Source organism: Opisthocomus hoazin, chromosome 1, assembly GCF_030867145.1.
Source record: "Opisthocomus hoazin isolate bOpiHoa1 chromosome 1, bOpiHoa1.hap1, whole genome shotgun sequence".
NCBI classification, from domain to species: Eukaryota; Metazoa; Chordata; class Aves; order Opisthocomiformes; family Opisthocomidae; genus Opisthocomus; species Opisthocomus hoazin.
In genome coordinates this window covers 5,343,740-5,359,907 of record NC_134414.1, presented here as the reverse complement: position 1 = coordinate 5,359,907, position 16,168 = coordinate 5,343,740, and positions in this window count along the sequence as shown.

Below are 16,168 nucleotides of genomic sequence, written 5' to 3'. Positions count from 1 at the left end.
TACAAAGTGATTAAAAAGGATTCACTACAATCACAATAGTAGAATATTACAATTCAAATGGATTCTCACACACATGCGCACAGACATTATGCATAGATAAAAGTACCTTTTAAAAATTCCTCTCGAGTTAAGTGATATACTCACTTCAAATGATTTCTCATTGTCGAACGGTTGAGCCTCAGGGAGGGAGGGATCGCTGTAGTTCAGCCTGGGGAGGTGAAGCTCTTGGCCCCAGTGATGCAGCTTGCCGCATGGGATGGGGATTTGGGGAGCAGTGAAGAGCAGGGCAAGCGGGGCACCCCCACACCCCATGCAAGGTGTTTGCCACCCTGGTTTCCTTCTCCCCATCACAGGGCGGGGGAAAATCCCCCTAGTTCCCTGCTAGCCATGGGTGTTTGAAGACTTGATGGTCCCCTTCTCACTCAGATTCTCTCCCAACCCACCCTTGGCTGATTTTAGCTTCCCTGGTGGGATTTGGGAGATCCGAGTCCCTAAAAACATCATGAAATTAAGACAAAAGGTAGAAAACAGAAAAATTTAAAATTTAATTAACAGAATCTTTAATGGTTTCATTGTTTCATTTTCATTAGCCTGCACGTATGCCCAAACCAAGCCTCATTTTCTTCTCCTAACAAGACATTTAAGCATCTACTCACGAGATCCATGAGAAACGAGGTATCATTTAGGTTTGTATCAAGGTTTGAACGTAGCTGCACTTGCCAAGAAATTTCTATAAATTTTTACAGATGGGGAAAGATATGTCTCTCCCAGCTCCCATGATATTAAACCAGATTCTTTATAAAGGGGTCATGTCCAGCCCTGTGGTTAAAGGGGGGATTTTCCTACACCCCTGGGCAAAAGATCAGTCCTCTACTCCTTTCCTAATCTCAGTTTTCTCTTCTATAATTTAGAGAAAATTAAAAGAATCTGCATTTGAGAAACACTTTGAGATCCCTCAAGGAAAAGCCCATTGGAAATAACAAGCAGGCAGAGGTCTCCATTTGCAGAGGACAGGTAGCCATCACCGCCGAAACACCCCCAAAAATCCTGCAACTCTTGCCTGGTTTTTGGGGTGGGAACAGGAGAGTGGCTTGCTGAGCCAACAGTTTTTTTCCTGTTGCTCCTACGGATGCCACTGCAACCTTCACTTTTTGGCCCAGAGAGACGTGTCTACCAGTGTGTTTCGCAAAAAAAGACATATTTTTAGCTGTGGAGAGCTTAAATCAGAGATTCAGAGGTGAAAGAGTGATTTATTTCTTTTCTCAGTCCCCCCGAGGCACTCCCATACCCATCTTTCTGAGTCAAACTGGCACCAGGACTTGTTCGCTCCCCATTTGGCCAAGTGGCCATCATCCAACAGTTGTAGTGGCCTGTTGAAATATGTATAAAAATGGAAAATTGCGAGAGTCTGTCTGAAGAAAGGGTCTTGCCCAACAGCTCTTGGATAAGACCTCCAAAAGGGAGCCCAGAACAGAAATAAATCACCACAAGAATACTGCTGAGTGAAAGGGGAATGGTCTTCTGCCCGGCCATGTCCCCTGTTGACTTAAATAGAGCTGTCTGAAAACGGATTAAGGACTGAAGTAGCTTTTCTAGTCATAACCAGAAAAAAAACCTACAAAAAATTTTACTACCGGGTTGTGACATCGTGAGATAAGTAGACAGAAAATTGTTGTGCTGGGACTGCATCTCTCCAGATCTATCACCTTTGTATTGACCTGTACCCAACTTTTCATGCATCCTGAATCCTGATTATCTCCTCATTCAATATGTCACAGTGGGGTCCCAGCCTGGAAGGACACATTAAAAATATAAATTGAAAAACAAGAACAAGACCAAAAAACCCCCTTCAGTGCTTCATGGAGTGTCACAACTTGCAGGAATAAAACCACGACCGCTGTAGGCGGAGAGTGAGCAGCATCTTGAACGTGTGACTTGCAGGTGCAAATTGTGACACCACGTTTCTTGGGAGGCAGGAAAAGTGGAGCTCAGATCCGTGATGACACGGCTGAGCCCCGGGAGAGCCTCTGCCTTCACGCGACCTGAGCGGCGGTGGGGAACTGGCTGCCGCCCAGCTCCACTCCCACTTGTTCTACCACTACTTGTCCTTCAACTTTTTTTTTTTTTTCTCCTCTCCCATTCAGCTCACTGAAAATCAGAAAACAACCCCAAATAACAGATTAGAAATATCTCGGCTCTGTTCCCCGCGAGGGTATTTTTTCCCACCGAGAAGCCGCGCGCCGCGCTTCTGGTTCGATAGATGTTTTTGGGAACGACCGTGGGTTGTTTTGCTGGGTGCTTACGTTGGCGCAGGAGATACACAACCCTGTCTATTATTAACCCGCATGTCTGGCACGATTATTCTTGAACAATAACATCCTTTCAAATACCCTACTATTACCTCACCTGAGCCTGAAAAACACGGGTTGTGGACAAAGTAACATGGGCAGGAGCCAGTCTTCCAGCTCTCTGCAGCCAAGAGCAATCCACAATAGTTTTAGACTCCTCTATTTCTGTATTTTTAGCAGCAACTGAATCTCACAGCAAAGCAGGAATGCACCCTTACACAGTCACTTTATTTTTTAATGTACATACTAAATTTTTAGAGTGATGCCTATCAAATAAAGCTTTCGAGGACACATTTATTTTTCTCTTCCCGTTTCTCTTCAGGGACTTATGAACAGCTTGTAAGGCATGGGGCGAGTTTGCGGTACTTTGAGTCAGCTGTTGGTGCACAGCTCTGTAGCTTTGTTTCTGTACGGTTATTTGGCAGCAGAAAATGCCCTATTTTCAAAGCATCGGTGTTCAGCGTCCTCACCCAGGGGTCAGCTGTTTGGGTGCGTGTATGAAGCTGCCTCTGTTTGGCAGGTTGGGACACGCGCACTCGAGTTGAGCTTATCTGTCTTTGTAATTCTCCTTCTCTGGCTTAAAAATGTGGAGTCATTTCCCTGCCTGTGGTTAACCTTCTGTTTATGGATTTTTCAGTTTTCTCTTTCCGGGCAGTATTATTTTTGGTAGATTTTCATTTCCAGGGCTGATAGAAGCCTGAAACACAGAGGGCTTACAGCTGCCAGGGTTGTCCATTAATCCAGCCATCTCTGTCTGCACAGACTGCAACCACAGCATCTGAAAAGGACCTTTGCTCCCCGATTTCCCTTCCTAAACCCCCCAAGAACATGATGGGGCCGTCTCTGTGGCAAACACCATAGCCCAGGTACTGCGACCAGGTCCAGCTCACTGCATATTTCTTCTGAAGCCTGCAGCGTGATGAACTCAGGTTGGAAATAAGGTTTGCTCTCATTACAGACCACTTATGGTGCATGGGGAGCATCCTCATGGAAAGGAAAAGCCTTGCGTTGAGCAGGAGGACTTTGCAAGCACACAAAGTATGTGCTGCCAAATTATGCCCCACCAAAGAGCCTTCACCAGACCACGGAGACCTCCAGATCACTTCTGCGTTCATCCCTGCATCTTCTTCTGAGCTGTAATCATCCCCTCGCTGGGAGCGATGGAAGTCTTATCTTCAGTGATGTAAACAACAAACCAGATGATAAGAGCTGGGGTTTAACGAGGAGTTTGAACCCAAGTCAGCCAGCCAGCCAGCAAGAATTGCTTTGTCAGATTACCAAGCAGGCAAAACAACAACAAGACCCTTTCTCATTCCTGTAGCGCTTATTTTTTCACCTGCCATAAACATGGCGTTGGCCAAGCTTACTTTGCGTTGCGTATCGCCTACGGCGCTCACAGAATCACAGAATGGTAGGGGTTGGAAGGGACCTCTGTGGGTCATCTAGTCCAACCCTCCTGCTGAAGCAGGGTCACCTACAGTAGGCTGTAGAGGACCTTGTCCGGGCGGGTCTTGAATATCTCCAGAGAAGGAGACTCCACAGCTCGCTGCTGGGGCTCTCTGCTCTCTCTCCAAGGCCTTGCGTTGTCTTCCTTTGCCAGTTAATTCAGCCATGGGAGCCCAGGAACTGCTCACATGAGCCCGAAAGGTAACCTGAGCCTCCAAGCGCTGCTTGGGAGGCACTCGCAAGCAGCGATGCTGGCAAGACATTGCTTGGTCATCTGCACTCGCTCTGACGAAGGTCCATCCGTCACCTCTCCAAGGGTATTTTTAGCATTTTGTATGGAGGTAGCAGAAAGTCATGGAAGGTGTCATCTTCCCCTCCACTGTTTTTCCTGCCTCGATGGGAACAGTTTGCAGTCCAGGTAGTATTTATGGAAGTGCGTTGATGGCTCATACATTGCCTGAGTGATGCATTTGAATTTTGAACCAAGGGAGAAGAGGTGTGTTCCTACATCCCCACACACCACCTGCTTCTCTGCAGAGCTTCAAATAAACCCAAAATCCTGGGTATGGAGAGGGAAACTGAGGCACGAGCTTGCCGGAGAACTGAGCTCTCATATCCCTCTGAAGAAGCATTGAAGATTTAGGTGGTTGTAGGAATTTAACCCTTCGTCCTTCACCCCTTTCCTGAGTCTTGAATCCATCAGCTTCAAAGCTCCCCTTCGTCTCTGCTGCTTCGTGGCTGTGGCTTCTGGCTGGATCCTGCAGGTTTTTTAATGTGTGTGGGGAAATGTTTTCTCACCCCAGGTGCACAGCAGTGCCTGGATTTGATTTTCTGCACGTGCTTTTGAGTTAGGTGTTAGGATTTTAGGAGCCTGGACTGGTTCTTTCCAATGCTCCATCCTCAGAGAAGTCTTTTCCGTATGGGCAGGAACCAGCCGTGCTTCAGACATGCAGAACAACTGTCGACCGGGGTATCTCTGAACCCATCAACAAACTTCATGGCCCATCCCTCGTTGCACAGCCAACCACGATCGTACGCTTCCTAACCAGAGCATAACAGGACAATGTGTTACAGATGCATAAAGCCACTCTGGGCAAGGCCATCTGCACGGTCCAGTGACGCTGGCTCGTATTTTGTCAGGGTGCCAAGACATCCACCACCACATCCAGAGCCAGAAAGAGCTGAGTGAGCAGTGAGCAATGCCTCCCTCCCCGGGACAGCTCAGCAGAGCCCATACTGAGATACCTGCAGACATCTGAGCACCAACACGGTCATTGCACTTGTTGGCCCTTACACCTGGAGCTGGATCCAGCTCATGTGGCCACAGAGTTGTCCAAGACCCCACCCCACAGCTTGGTTTTCAGCCAAGTCGTGCTTTACACCCTCCCCTCCCCAGACCTTGGTGCCACCCCAAGCTGTTATCTTGCAGGTATCAGATTTGCCCTTCAAAGAGTTTGCTTAGGAAGGGGATGTTTTCGAGGCAGAGCCTTGCAAAGCCTTTCCTCCAGAGGGATTTCTGCATGTAGTATGGGCACCTCGGGCATGCACCAACACAACCCTGGCACTTTTTCATCTGGACATCTCCAAGAAAGAAACAAAGAACAAGCATTCAGCCAGCGTGGCAAAGTGGCCAGCAGGTCGAACGAGGTTCTCCTTCCCCTCTACACTGCCCTAGTGAGGCCTCATCTGGAGTACTCTGTCAAGTCCTGGGCTCCCCAGTTCAAGAAAGATGAAGAGCTACTAGAGTCCAGCGGAGGGCTACAAGGATGGTGAGGGGACTGGAACATCTCTGCTACGAGGAGAGGCTGAGGGAGCTGGGCTTGTTTAGCCTGAAGAGAAGGCTGCGAGGGGACCTAATATATACTTACAAATATCTGAAGGGTGGGTGTCAGGAGGATGGGGCCAGACTCTTTCCAGTGGTGCCCAGCGACAGGACAAGGGGCAATGGGCACAAACTGAAGCACAGGAAGTTCCATCTGAACATGAGGAAGAACTTCTTCCCTCTGAGGGTGACGGAACACTGGAACAGGCTGCCCAGGGAGGCTGTGGAGTCTCCTTCTCTGGAGATATTCAAGACCCGCCTGGACAAGGTCCTCTGCAGCCTACTGCAGGTGACCCTGCTTCGGCAGGAGGGTTGGACTAGATGACCCACAGAGGTCCCTTCCAACCCCTACCATTCTGTGATTCTGTGATTCATCCAGACTGTGTTAGAAGATAATTTGACTGAAGAGCAGCCCATCGGTGCAGGGAATGGAAGAGCAGATCAAACACAGTTCTTCTGTCCACCTGTAGGACACTGGTCCTGTATCCTCTCTGATGGCTCACCATAAATTCGGTGCAGTCTGGGGTAGGAGCAGCAACGCTGCAAACCCCCATCTCACGTTCAGTGTAGACACAGACACTATTTTTGGTAGTATTGGGGCAAAGAGTATGTCCTCTGCGACTCACTGGTTAATGGTACAACTGCTTTGGAGCCCAAAGCTGGAATCAGCAATTTTCATAGCACTTGCTTTTTTTGTTTACTGAGTTAAAAGTTACTGCACATTACAAGAGGGTTGAAATGTAGCCATTTCTTGCCCTTTTAAGCCGCACTTACACCTCTTTTTTCACAAGTGGAAGCAAAGTTCAGGCCAAAACTGCAAGAGAGACTTCACAGCGAGCTTTGTGCTGGAGGACATTAAAACCAAAATAAAATACAGAAATAATTTAAGAAAAAAGCCTACCCTCACTTTTCCCAATAAGACAGATAGGAAGATTTATGCAAGTCACTGAGCAAAGCCAGATTTTGGCTGTTGGCAGCAAGTCAGGGTATAGCTGCCTAGCTACATTCTAAAATTAGAGCACCTAAAAATTAACCGTAGGGCTAAAGAACTTTGGTCCCTGTGCTGAATGAGCACTGGAGAATTAGTAATAGACAGTTAACCAGCTCCACTTTTTGTCCAATTGCAAGGTTTCTGCAAAAGAAGGACTGGCACCAGGAAAAAGAAAAGGTAACTTTAGTTTTTTTCTCAATTATATTTGTTTGCTTCCTTCGTGAAGAGGAGTCTGGGAGAATGAGGAATGGGAAACTGGCTAAATATCGTAGGGAAAATACAGTTTCCCTTTGTTGAAAGGTGGGACATTTCCATGTTCTTCTAGGAATCATCGCGCTAATCTCAAGTTACACTTCTCAAGAAAATGAGCATTTTCATCTGTCCCCTGTGACAAAGACTGCGTTTTCCTAAAGGCCTCCCTGTGAACTCCTCAAACCTCTGTGTTTGCAGCCAGACAGCCCTGGGACAGCATCAGCCTCCAACTGCAGGTGGGGAAACTAAGGCACAAACCATGGAGGGGTGTCCATCCCAGCCCAGACCACACATTTCTGATCAAACCAAGGCAAGCGGTCCTCCTCACCTCCCGGCCTTCATCCCAGCCCTCAGACCCTGTTGAAAGCCTCTTATACCCTCCATCGCCTGGGCTTGTCCAGGGCCAGCCAGGAAGGCTGTAATGCCATTAGCTGAGGCCGTCTGTCCCTCCCTGACCTCCAAGCCAGCCCAACCTCTCAAAGGCTCTCCACCACCCTGTGCAGGACAGCTCTGGCCACAGATCCTGTGCAGGATCCATTACTCCCAAAATGATGAGGAAAAATAAATGAAAAAAGGAGAAATTGACCCTACAAACCACCCTCAATTTGCCATATGGACATAGCCAAGCATGTCCCCGTGGGATTTGCCCATTTCTGGTTCTTTCCATCTTCAAAGGAGTTTACCAACCTCCCAAGCCCTTTGGGGGTGTCTGGGCAGCAGCACCCATGTGCTTCATGCAGAGAAAAGGAGAGGCTGGGGAAATCCTCCCTTTGCCCCAGGCTCCTGCAATCCTCTCTTAGGGTTTCAGCCCACCGCAGAGCATGGCAGGCCTTCTGCTGGGGGAGGAGTGAAGAAGGAAAGATGTGCCCTGTCCTGGCACAGTAGCCTGGTGAGAAGGCATCACCTTTCTACATGGCAGAGTGGCAGTTTAACCACTGCTGCATGGGTATTTGGTTTCTCAAGGCTTAGCCATAACGTATTTTGGGTACCTCTGCTCCACAAGAAGAGGTTTTGGGTTGCTTCCTTGGAGACTGTGTCCCTCCAGCCGGTGGGCCTCTGCTCCATATTATCTGCTCCTTGTCTCTTCCCTTGGCTGGAGCAAAGCTGGTGCTTCTGAGAAATTGGGAGGATTCTTGTGATCCTTCTAAGACGTGAGAAAGGGCTCCTTAGGGTTGCAAACTGGGACATGACATGTCAATTTGGATGTGACAGGTGTTGTCTTGGTGTTAAGACTGTGTACATATCTAAATCCAAGGATTTGTCTCAGCAGGAGGAGAGGAGAAGGAAGACTGCACATGGATGACCCTAAGCATGTGGCTCTCAAAGGAAAAGAGAAAAGGGATGGGCATGAGAGTGCAGGGATCCCAGTCCTGAAACACTGAAACTGGAATTTCCTCTAGTTCGAGCTGCCCTGGCTCATCCTCAGTTTGCAGGAGCAGAGCTTCTGTGAGCTGCTTTGCAGTGGGGAAAGGTGCAAGGGGAGAAGGACATGGCATCTGCTGCACCATTTTCTCCCTTGCATGAGGTATGGGTCTGCCCACAGGTTTAGGGACACACTGTCACACACCTACCTGTGTTTTATGCGTAGCTCAGTGGCCCGAGATGGTGTGTCCAAGCTGTCCCATGAGGTCTTGAACTAAATGGTTTCTGCTGACGAGGGGTTGGGAGCCAACCAAAGGGACTCCCAGACCAAGCAAGTCTCCTTTCCAGGGATGCTCTTGCACACAGAACCAAACATCTTGGAGGTCTGGTTGGGTGTGAGCAACATCATATGAGCGTCAGGGCTTGGGTCTCCCTTGCTATGAAATTTCACCATTTCTACCAGAGATTTTACCTTTTTTTTCCTGTATTTTTACAGGTTTTCCCACTTGGCTAAGTCTGGCTGCAACTTCTATCACTAGCTAGAAGGCAGGATTGTGATACTGTGGTATTCCTTGAACCACAGGTGAGAAGCTCCTGCAACTCATTATATATATATATATAAAATGATCTTAAATTTACCCGGACATCCAAAAGAGGCCCCAAATCTGCTTCAGATGCTTGTTTAGAAGCACTCACCTTTGAGAAAAGCTGCAATCAGTCCCGTGCTTGCTAATTATGCCTTTTAAACATAGTTTTGCCTCCTTTCCCCCTGTCCCAGAGCTCTCCCCTGTGAATGCAGGAGAGCATCATTGTTGGTGGTCTGGGAGAAGGCAGAAATTGCCCTGAAGTGCCTCTGACTATCGAAAGCTGAAGTTTTTGCTTCTCTACGCCACAGAAATAGCCAAAGGGAAGTTTTAGGGTTTGTTTGCAGTGTTTCAGTTCGCTGTTTTAGAGCAAGTGTGCTCACCAGCCACCAGTCTTATGTGAGTTAACAGCAAACACTGATGAAAATTGAGGGTTATTTTAGCAAGGAAAAGAGTTAAGTTCTCAATTATGAAACTGGAAATGCAGCTGCAAAGAGAAAAGCATAAACCTGGCCTGGGACCTACCTGACATTTCTCCTCCTGCTCTTCCTGCTACTGGAGTTTCTTCTTAGGCACTTGCTGCTAAGACAGCAGAAGACCCTGCTTGGCAGGGCTCTGCTACTGAAGTGTGTTTGTCTCTGGGACTTTGGCTTTCCTGCATGCTTGGATATTTTATATTGGCTCTCAAATTTCAAAGCACTTCTCCAAAATCTGTACACGATTGAAAATGCCTCCCCCTGATGAATGAAGAAGGATCCTGGAATAGAAATTCATCTCCTTCCCTCGGGGAGTCAGCTAACGAACTGTCCCCACAGCCCTCTGCAAGCTGTACAGCAGACAGGGTTTGCGGACATCCCTGAGCACTGTCCTTTGACCGCTCCTGGCTCAGCCAATCTGAGCAATAACATGAGCCTTCCCACGGTGTTAGAATAGCTTGCAGTTCATGTGCTATGAAAAACACATCATTTCTGCAATATTTTTGACAGTCCTGCAATTGCAGGGCTCTGTGTAGAGATCGTGTGTGGTGGATCAATGGGCTAGATGTGCCTCAGTCCCCTGTGGTGTTAAATTTAGATTGCTGTATCCCAGCCAAATGTAAAACAACTCAGAATTAACAAAGTCTGCAGCGAAAAGGTCCCAGCCTTGTTTCACAACTCTTGCAGGTCCCAGCGGAACCGTTCCACAGATGCGTGTTGGCAGTGGGCACCAGACAGATCCAACCCTGCAACCCTTTGCTCGCCCAGGGAGTCACGTCGACTGCGGCGAGACAGTCTCTGTGCACCCCACAGCCGCAGGATGAAGCCACAAAATGTGGTATAAGGGTGGTACTCGCTGGTGGCAGCTACAAGCCGAAGGACTGAAGCTGATCTTGTCACCTTAGGTTCTCTATTACTGTCTATAGAGCCTCTAAATGGCTAAATCTCATCCCGTGGTGCTGGAGTGCCAAGAAGGACTTCTGTGAATACATATGGATATATAGAGAGAGGGTGAAGGAAGCCTATCAACCTAGGAAGGAATAGGCTGAACAAGTTGAAATTACAGTTCTTTTAAAGCAAGCAAATTGAAATTATTGACTATTTTAAAGCAAGCAAGCAGAATTGCAAAATTCTTACTTAAAAATAAGGAGTAAAGAGGTGCTGATCAGATTTGACATGTAGTTAGTATAAAACTTCTTCCCTTCCTCAGAAGGTGTAAATAGCACAGATAAAGTAAGAGCCCTCTCCATGTTAGCCCTGTGGCTCGGTAGTCCCTGCAGCTCCATCTCCTCTTTTGGTGGCCGTCCTGTGTCCGGGATGTCCACATCCTTCAGCCAAGGACTGAGACAGGATGGATTTCACATCTAGCTGAGAGCATGTGTGCAGCACAGAGGTCACTGCTGCCCCAGCTCACACGACACTGGTGATGCCGGGATGTGCTACTAGTTCTCCCTTGACGAACTTTAGGGCTGAAGCAGCAGCAGGAGAGGTGGCACAGCCATAAAACAAGGAAGAGTGCATCCACATGTAGATCTCAGTCCAGATCTAGTCCCTTCAGGGGTCAGCAGAAAGGACTTTTCTGCTGAAAACATTTCCTTTTCCACCACCAGATCCTTCCCTCTCTGCCCTGGCCATGGCTCCCTCCTCCCTTATAGTCAGAAAATGCTCTACCTCATGGTAACCCCCAAAGGCTATGTTCTGCAGCCTGACCCAGGGCTTTGCCAATTGCTTCCCACTGGGTCCCAGAAGATTTCTAGACCAGTATCCAGCCATAGGATGAACCACTTGGTCCAGTTCATAGGGAGTAGCTCTCTCCTGGGATTCCCAGACCTTTCTGGAAAGTCTTCAGGGACAAATACACATCATAAGTTTAACTACAGAGGCAACTGAGTAAAAGATGAAGGCCTGTAAGATATGGAAGATCATAAAGCCTATGGATTTCCTGATATTCCCCAGATATTTTCTTTCCCCTTTGCTCTGCTATGGGGATTTAAAATTTTACTTGGCTACTTCTCTTCCACTTCTCATTATATGAGTAGGATTTCATAAAGAAGCAAAATTTCTTTTGATTTGCTCCAAAACTCTCTGCCCAAAGATTTCCATGGGTGTTCCCCATTTCCTGAGCTCCAAGAAACAACTGGTTCATCTCTGCTCTCCATTCCCAGAGTTTCCCTGACTGCTACTGGCATACCCTCCATCACCTCTTTCCAAGATTGAGGACTCCTGCCATGTGCCTTCTTTTATGGAAGAGGTTTCTGTCTCTGACTATCCTTTTTTGTCCTCCTCAGAGCAAAACTTCACTCACTGTGTGAATATTAACGCCCGTCATCACTTTATTCAGTGGTACAGAGATGCTTTCTTTTTCATTCTTTATTCCTTTCCTAATAATTCATATCATTCTATTTCCTTTTCTTTAGCCAGTGCTAAGCAAAGAGCCACCCACTTCAGACAAATACCTGCAAGGACTCCAAGATCTCTTTCCCATGTGGTGAAACAAATTAAAGTCCAGATGCGTGAAAGTTTCTAACTTTGGAAATAGTATCAGCTGTGAAGATGAAAGGTTTGAAAAAACTCTTCTAAGGGAACTGGGCAAAACATTCATGGGATTTATTGTTAAATACAAAGTTATCACCTCATCAGGAAGACCTGGACTGCAAACTGCTGGGAGCTGGGAAAGCGTTGTGGAGGACCTTTACATTGTGCTTGTCCCATTCTTCCCAGGCATCTGCTGTTGGTCACCAATGGAGAAATGTCACTGAAGTAGCTGGACCTTTGCTCTGAACCAAAAAAAAACTATTTTATCATCTTAACTTGTGGATGGGAGGAGATTTGTGAGGGGAGAGTTGAAGCTGGAAATGCTCTGCATGTGCTGGAGAAGTACCATTTGAGTCAATGTGGCCTACCGATACCTCATCAGCACGGGCAGAACAGAGATCTGGACCCAGACACTTTCTCCATAGTCTTCAGAAAGCTGGAGTCCAGGACATAAGTTTGACAGCCCTAAGACAGAGCCAAATCCTACTGCAAAAGCTGGAGAAATGAAGACAGCAGTAAGTCCTCAAAGCCAGCTGCCTTCACCTCCCACATTGACAGCCTGGATTCTGGACCTCGGTCCAGAAATGAATTTTTAATCTTCATTGAAAGCTTTATTTTGGTAAGGAGGCCTCCTACCACCTCACTTTCTTTTATATTGACCAGTGCAGAGCAGTAGAAGCAAGGAAACCCAGTAACAGGCGAAAACATTGGACGCTGGTACCAGTAAGAAGGAAGAGGTATTGATCACTCCCTAGCCGGTCATGCTAAAGCTGGCCCCACAAAAGATCTGCCAAAGCCTATTAGCTAAGGCGCATCCTGGGGGAAATCCTCTTAGAGCGGTGGAGGTGAGAACACAGATGATATTACCATTCCCAGCACTGCAATCATAGAGAAATAGGGCTGGGAAAGGATATTAAGAGGTCGGCAAGGCCATGACCTTTGTCTCAAGGGAGGATCAAGTCCATCCATGTCATATGTCACCAAGCAGACACGATGTTAATGTGCTTTTAAAGACTCTCTATGATGAAGATGCCACAATCTTTTCAGCCAATCTATTCCTAACCCAAATCTTCCTGGCTGTAATTAGTCTCCCATTCAGTATGTGCCTGCAGACAAGATTATTCCCTTCCCTGTATCTGTCTTCTATTATATGTCTCTTCTCAAGCCACACTTCTGCAGACTACACCATGTTAATTTGCTCAGTTGGATCCAGAAAAACCTCTGTAATCGGTGTTCGTGTGTATATACATATATATGTATGTGCATTTATCTTTATTCTGATGATCATCTCAATTTCTGGAGTTGGAAAACATAGGGTAATCAGGACTGCCATGAGTCTGAAAGTGCTTCCAACAGAAAAGAGCTGTTGGACGTTGGCCTGTGAGAGGAGTATTTCTCCTCTTCCCATTTATGCTCCAAAGCTGTTGGTCTGTTCTTGGGTATCCCCAAAACACTGGTCCATTTTCGGCCCAGAAATTTCTCACGTGCAGATCACTGAAAAGACCTGCAACATACGGTGCAGATGGCAGATTTGGGAAGCGATCAGGAAAGGATCATGAGGGTGCACAAGGTACTTTTCTGCTTCTTTCCTTCGTACATGTTTCTGAGCCAAATCCATCCCCAGCCTCACTTAGAGCAGCCCTGAGCTTGCTCTCATTTCCATCCCATTCTCCCAAGGTCTCCTCCAGGGCTGGAAAAGTGAAGGACAGCTCAAGCATAGGCTGCTCCAGCTGTGAGTGTTTCCCACTCAGTAGGGGACAGCCTACTACAACAGCCTCATTATTCAGCAGATTACCATAAATTAACCTCTGCCCTGACTACCTTGGAGTGACTGCAACTCACAGTTGGTCAACCACAGAATACCAGCATGGCAGGGGTTGGAAGGGCCCTCTGGGGATCACCCAGTCCAATCCCCTGCTGAAGCAGGGTCACCCAGAGCAGGCTGCACAGGACCGCGTCCAGGAGGGTCTTGAATATCTCCAAGAAGAAGACCCCACAACCTCCCTGGGCAGCCTGTTCCAGGGCTCCGTCACCCTCAAAGTGAAGAAGTTCTTCCTCATGTTCAGATGGAACTTCCTGTGCTTCAGTTTGTGCCCATTGCCCCTTGTCCTGTCGCTGGGCACCACTGAAAAGAGTCTGGCCCTGTCCTCCTGACGCCCACCCTGCAGATATTTATAAGCATTTATTAGGTCCCCTCGCAGCCTTCTCTTCTTCAGGCTGAACAAGCCCAGCTCCCTCAGCCTCCCCTTGTAGGGGAGATGTTCCAGTCCCCTCACCATCCTTGTAGCCCTCCGCTGGACTCTCTCTAGTAGCTCCTCATCTTTCTTGAACTGGGGAGCCCAGCACTGGACACAGTACTCCAGATGGGGCCTCACTAGGGCAGTGTAGAGGGGGAGGAGAACCTCCCTCGACCTACTGGCTACACTCTTCTTGATGCACCCCAGGATGCCAATGGCCTTCTTGGCAACCAGGGCACACTGCTGGCTCATGATCAAACTGTCATTCCCCAGCACTCCCAGTCCCTCTCCACAGAGCTGCTCTCCAGCAGGTCCGTCCCAGCCTGTACTGGTGCATGGGGTTGTTCCTCCCCAGGTGCAGGACCCTGCACTTGCCCTTGTTGTACTTCATCAGCTTCCTCACTGACCAATTCTCCAGCCTGTCCAGGTCTCACCAAATGGCAGCACAGCCAATAGTATACAATGTGTGGGGTGTTCTCAGTCCTTGGAGGATTTGTCGTGCAGTGGCTGATTGCCCCAAGGCCAATGCCAGGAGCATCGTCTGGATTGTCTATAGATGCCATGTGGTGAGTAAGCAGAACTTTCCAGGGCTGAACAAGCACTGTGTGCAGACACCACTCTATTGTGCTTTTATGGAGGTGGCTCATTGTCCTCCAGAGAGGTGATTTCTTAATGGTTTGGGACTAGATGATCATCTGGCTCAATGGTTAGTGCCCTATAGCCAAGACTTGAAGCAGAACTTAGGATGAGACTGGAAATGGGAATCTAAACCAGAAGCAAACAAACATCAGTGATAAAATGAGGCAGAAAAAACAGCCAGGAGAGGACACCAAGCTCTGAAGCACCAAAGTCACCCAGGGAGAACATCAGACCCCGCTTGTTACCACCTGGTTGGAATAAAGCACCATACAGATTCCCTGTCTCCAACCCTGCCACTGTGGGCATGTCCTTGGATCGGTCACAGAATCGTTAAGGTTGTAAAAGACCTCTAAGATCATCAAGTCCAACTGTCAACCCAACACCACCATGCCTGCTCAACCATGTCCCCAAGTGCCACATCTACACGGCTTTTGAACCCCTCCAGGGATGGGGACTCCACCACTTCCCTGGGCAGCCTGGTCCAATGCCTGACGACTCTTTCAGCAAAGAAAACTGAGCCTCCCCTAACGCATCTTGAGGCCATTTCCTCTCATCTTATCACTAGTGAGTTGGGAGAAGAGACCAATGCCCACCTCACCACAACTTCCTTTCAGCTGCAGCTTAGACAGAATAGATGTGAGGAGCAAAGACATCCTTAGAGCACACCGCTGCTCCTGTGGGAAAACTGGAATTGCTGATCCTTTTTTAACCAGCTTTATACCCAGGAACTTGCCTTTTTGTAGGTCTTACATAAATGCCTCGTTTTATCGGTTTTGCTAGGTTTATTTGGTAAGGATTCTTTTCTCTACTCAGAATAATCATACAAAACCCAATTTCAAGATATAGTTTAAATTTCTATCCCATCTTTAACCACAATGTGTTACTTGTAAAGCTACAGGATGACTCGTAATGACTTAGGAAGACCCAAGACACTTTCTGGGTTCACGTATGCAATAATCCATGTTTGACCGTGTTCGCACAGAGACCCCCTTCTTGCTGACAGTGAAGATTTGAACATAGAGCAAAAATGTGTGTTGTGCACTTCAATCCTAAGGGCAAGTGCCGATGCTGGAATGGCTCCACTGATTAGATCCTACTATCTCTAGGGGTTACTCATAACTTCTCTAGACAAGCACCCAGGATGTCCCTGGCATTGACCATGGGTAATTAATAGCTGGAAAGAGATGGTGGTGCCAGTGTGACTGGTGCTGGGACACACCATCACTTGCTTGAGTGCTTGGAAGAGAAAACCTCTCTGTCTTTTTCAGGGCTCCTCCGTGTAATGGGACAAGATCCAAAGACCCAGACAACCTAGAAAGCGTTCATCCCACTCCTCTGGTTTGTTTGTCAGGGCTTTGCAGTTCCAGTGCTCCTCAATCCTGCAAATCTTTTGGCAATGGTGGGAGCCAGGCTGTCCAGCTGCTGCCAGGATAAGACCTTAAAACAGCAGTTGGACAGGAGCAGCATCGAGCAGGG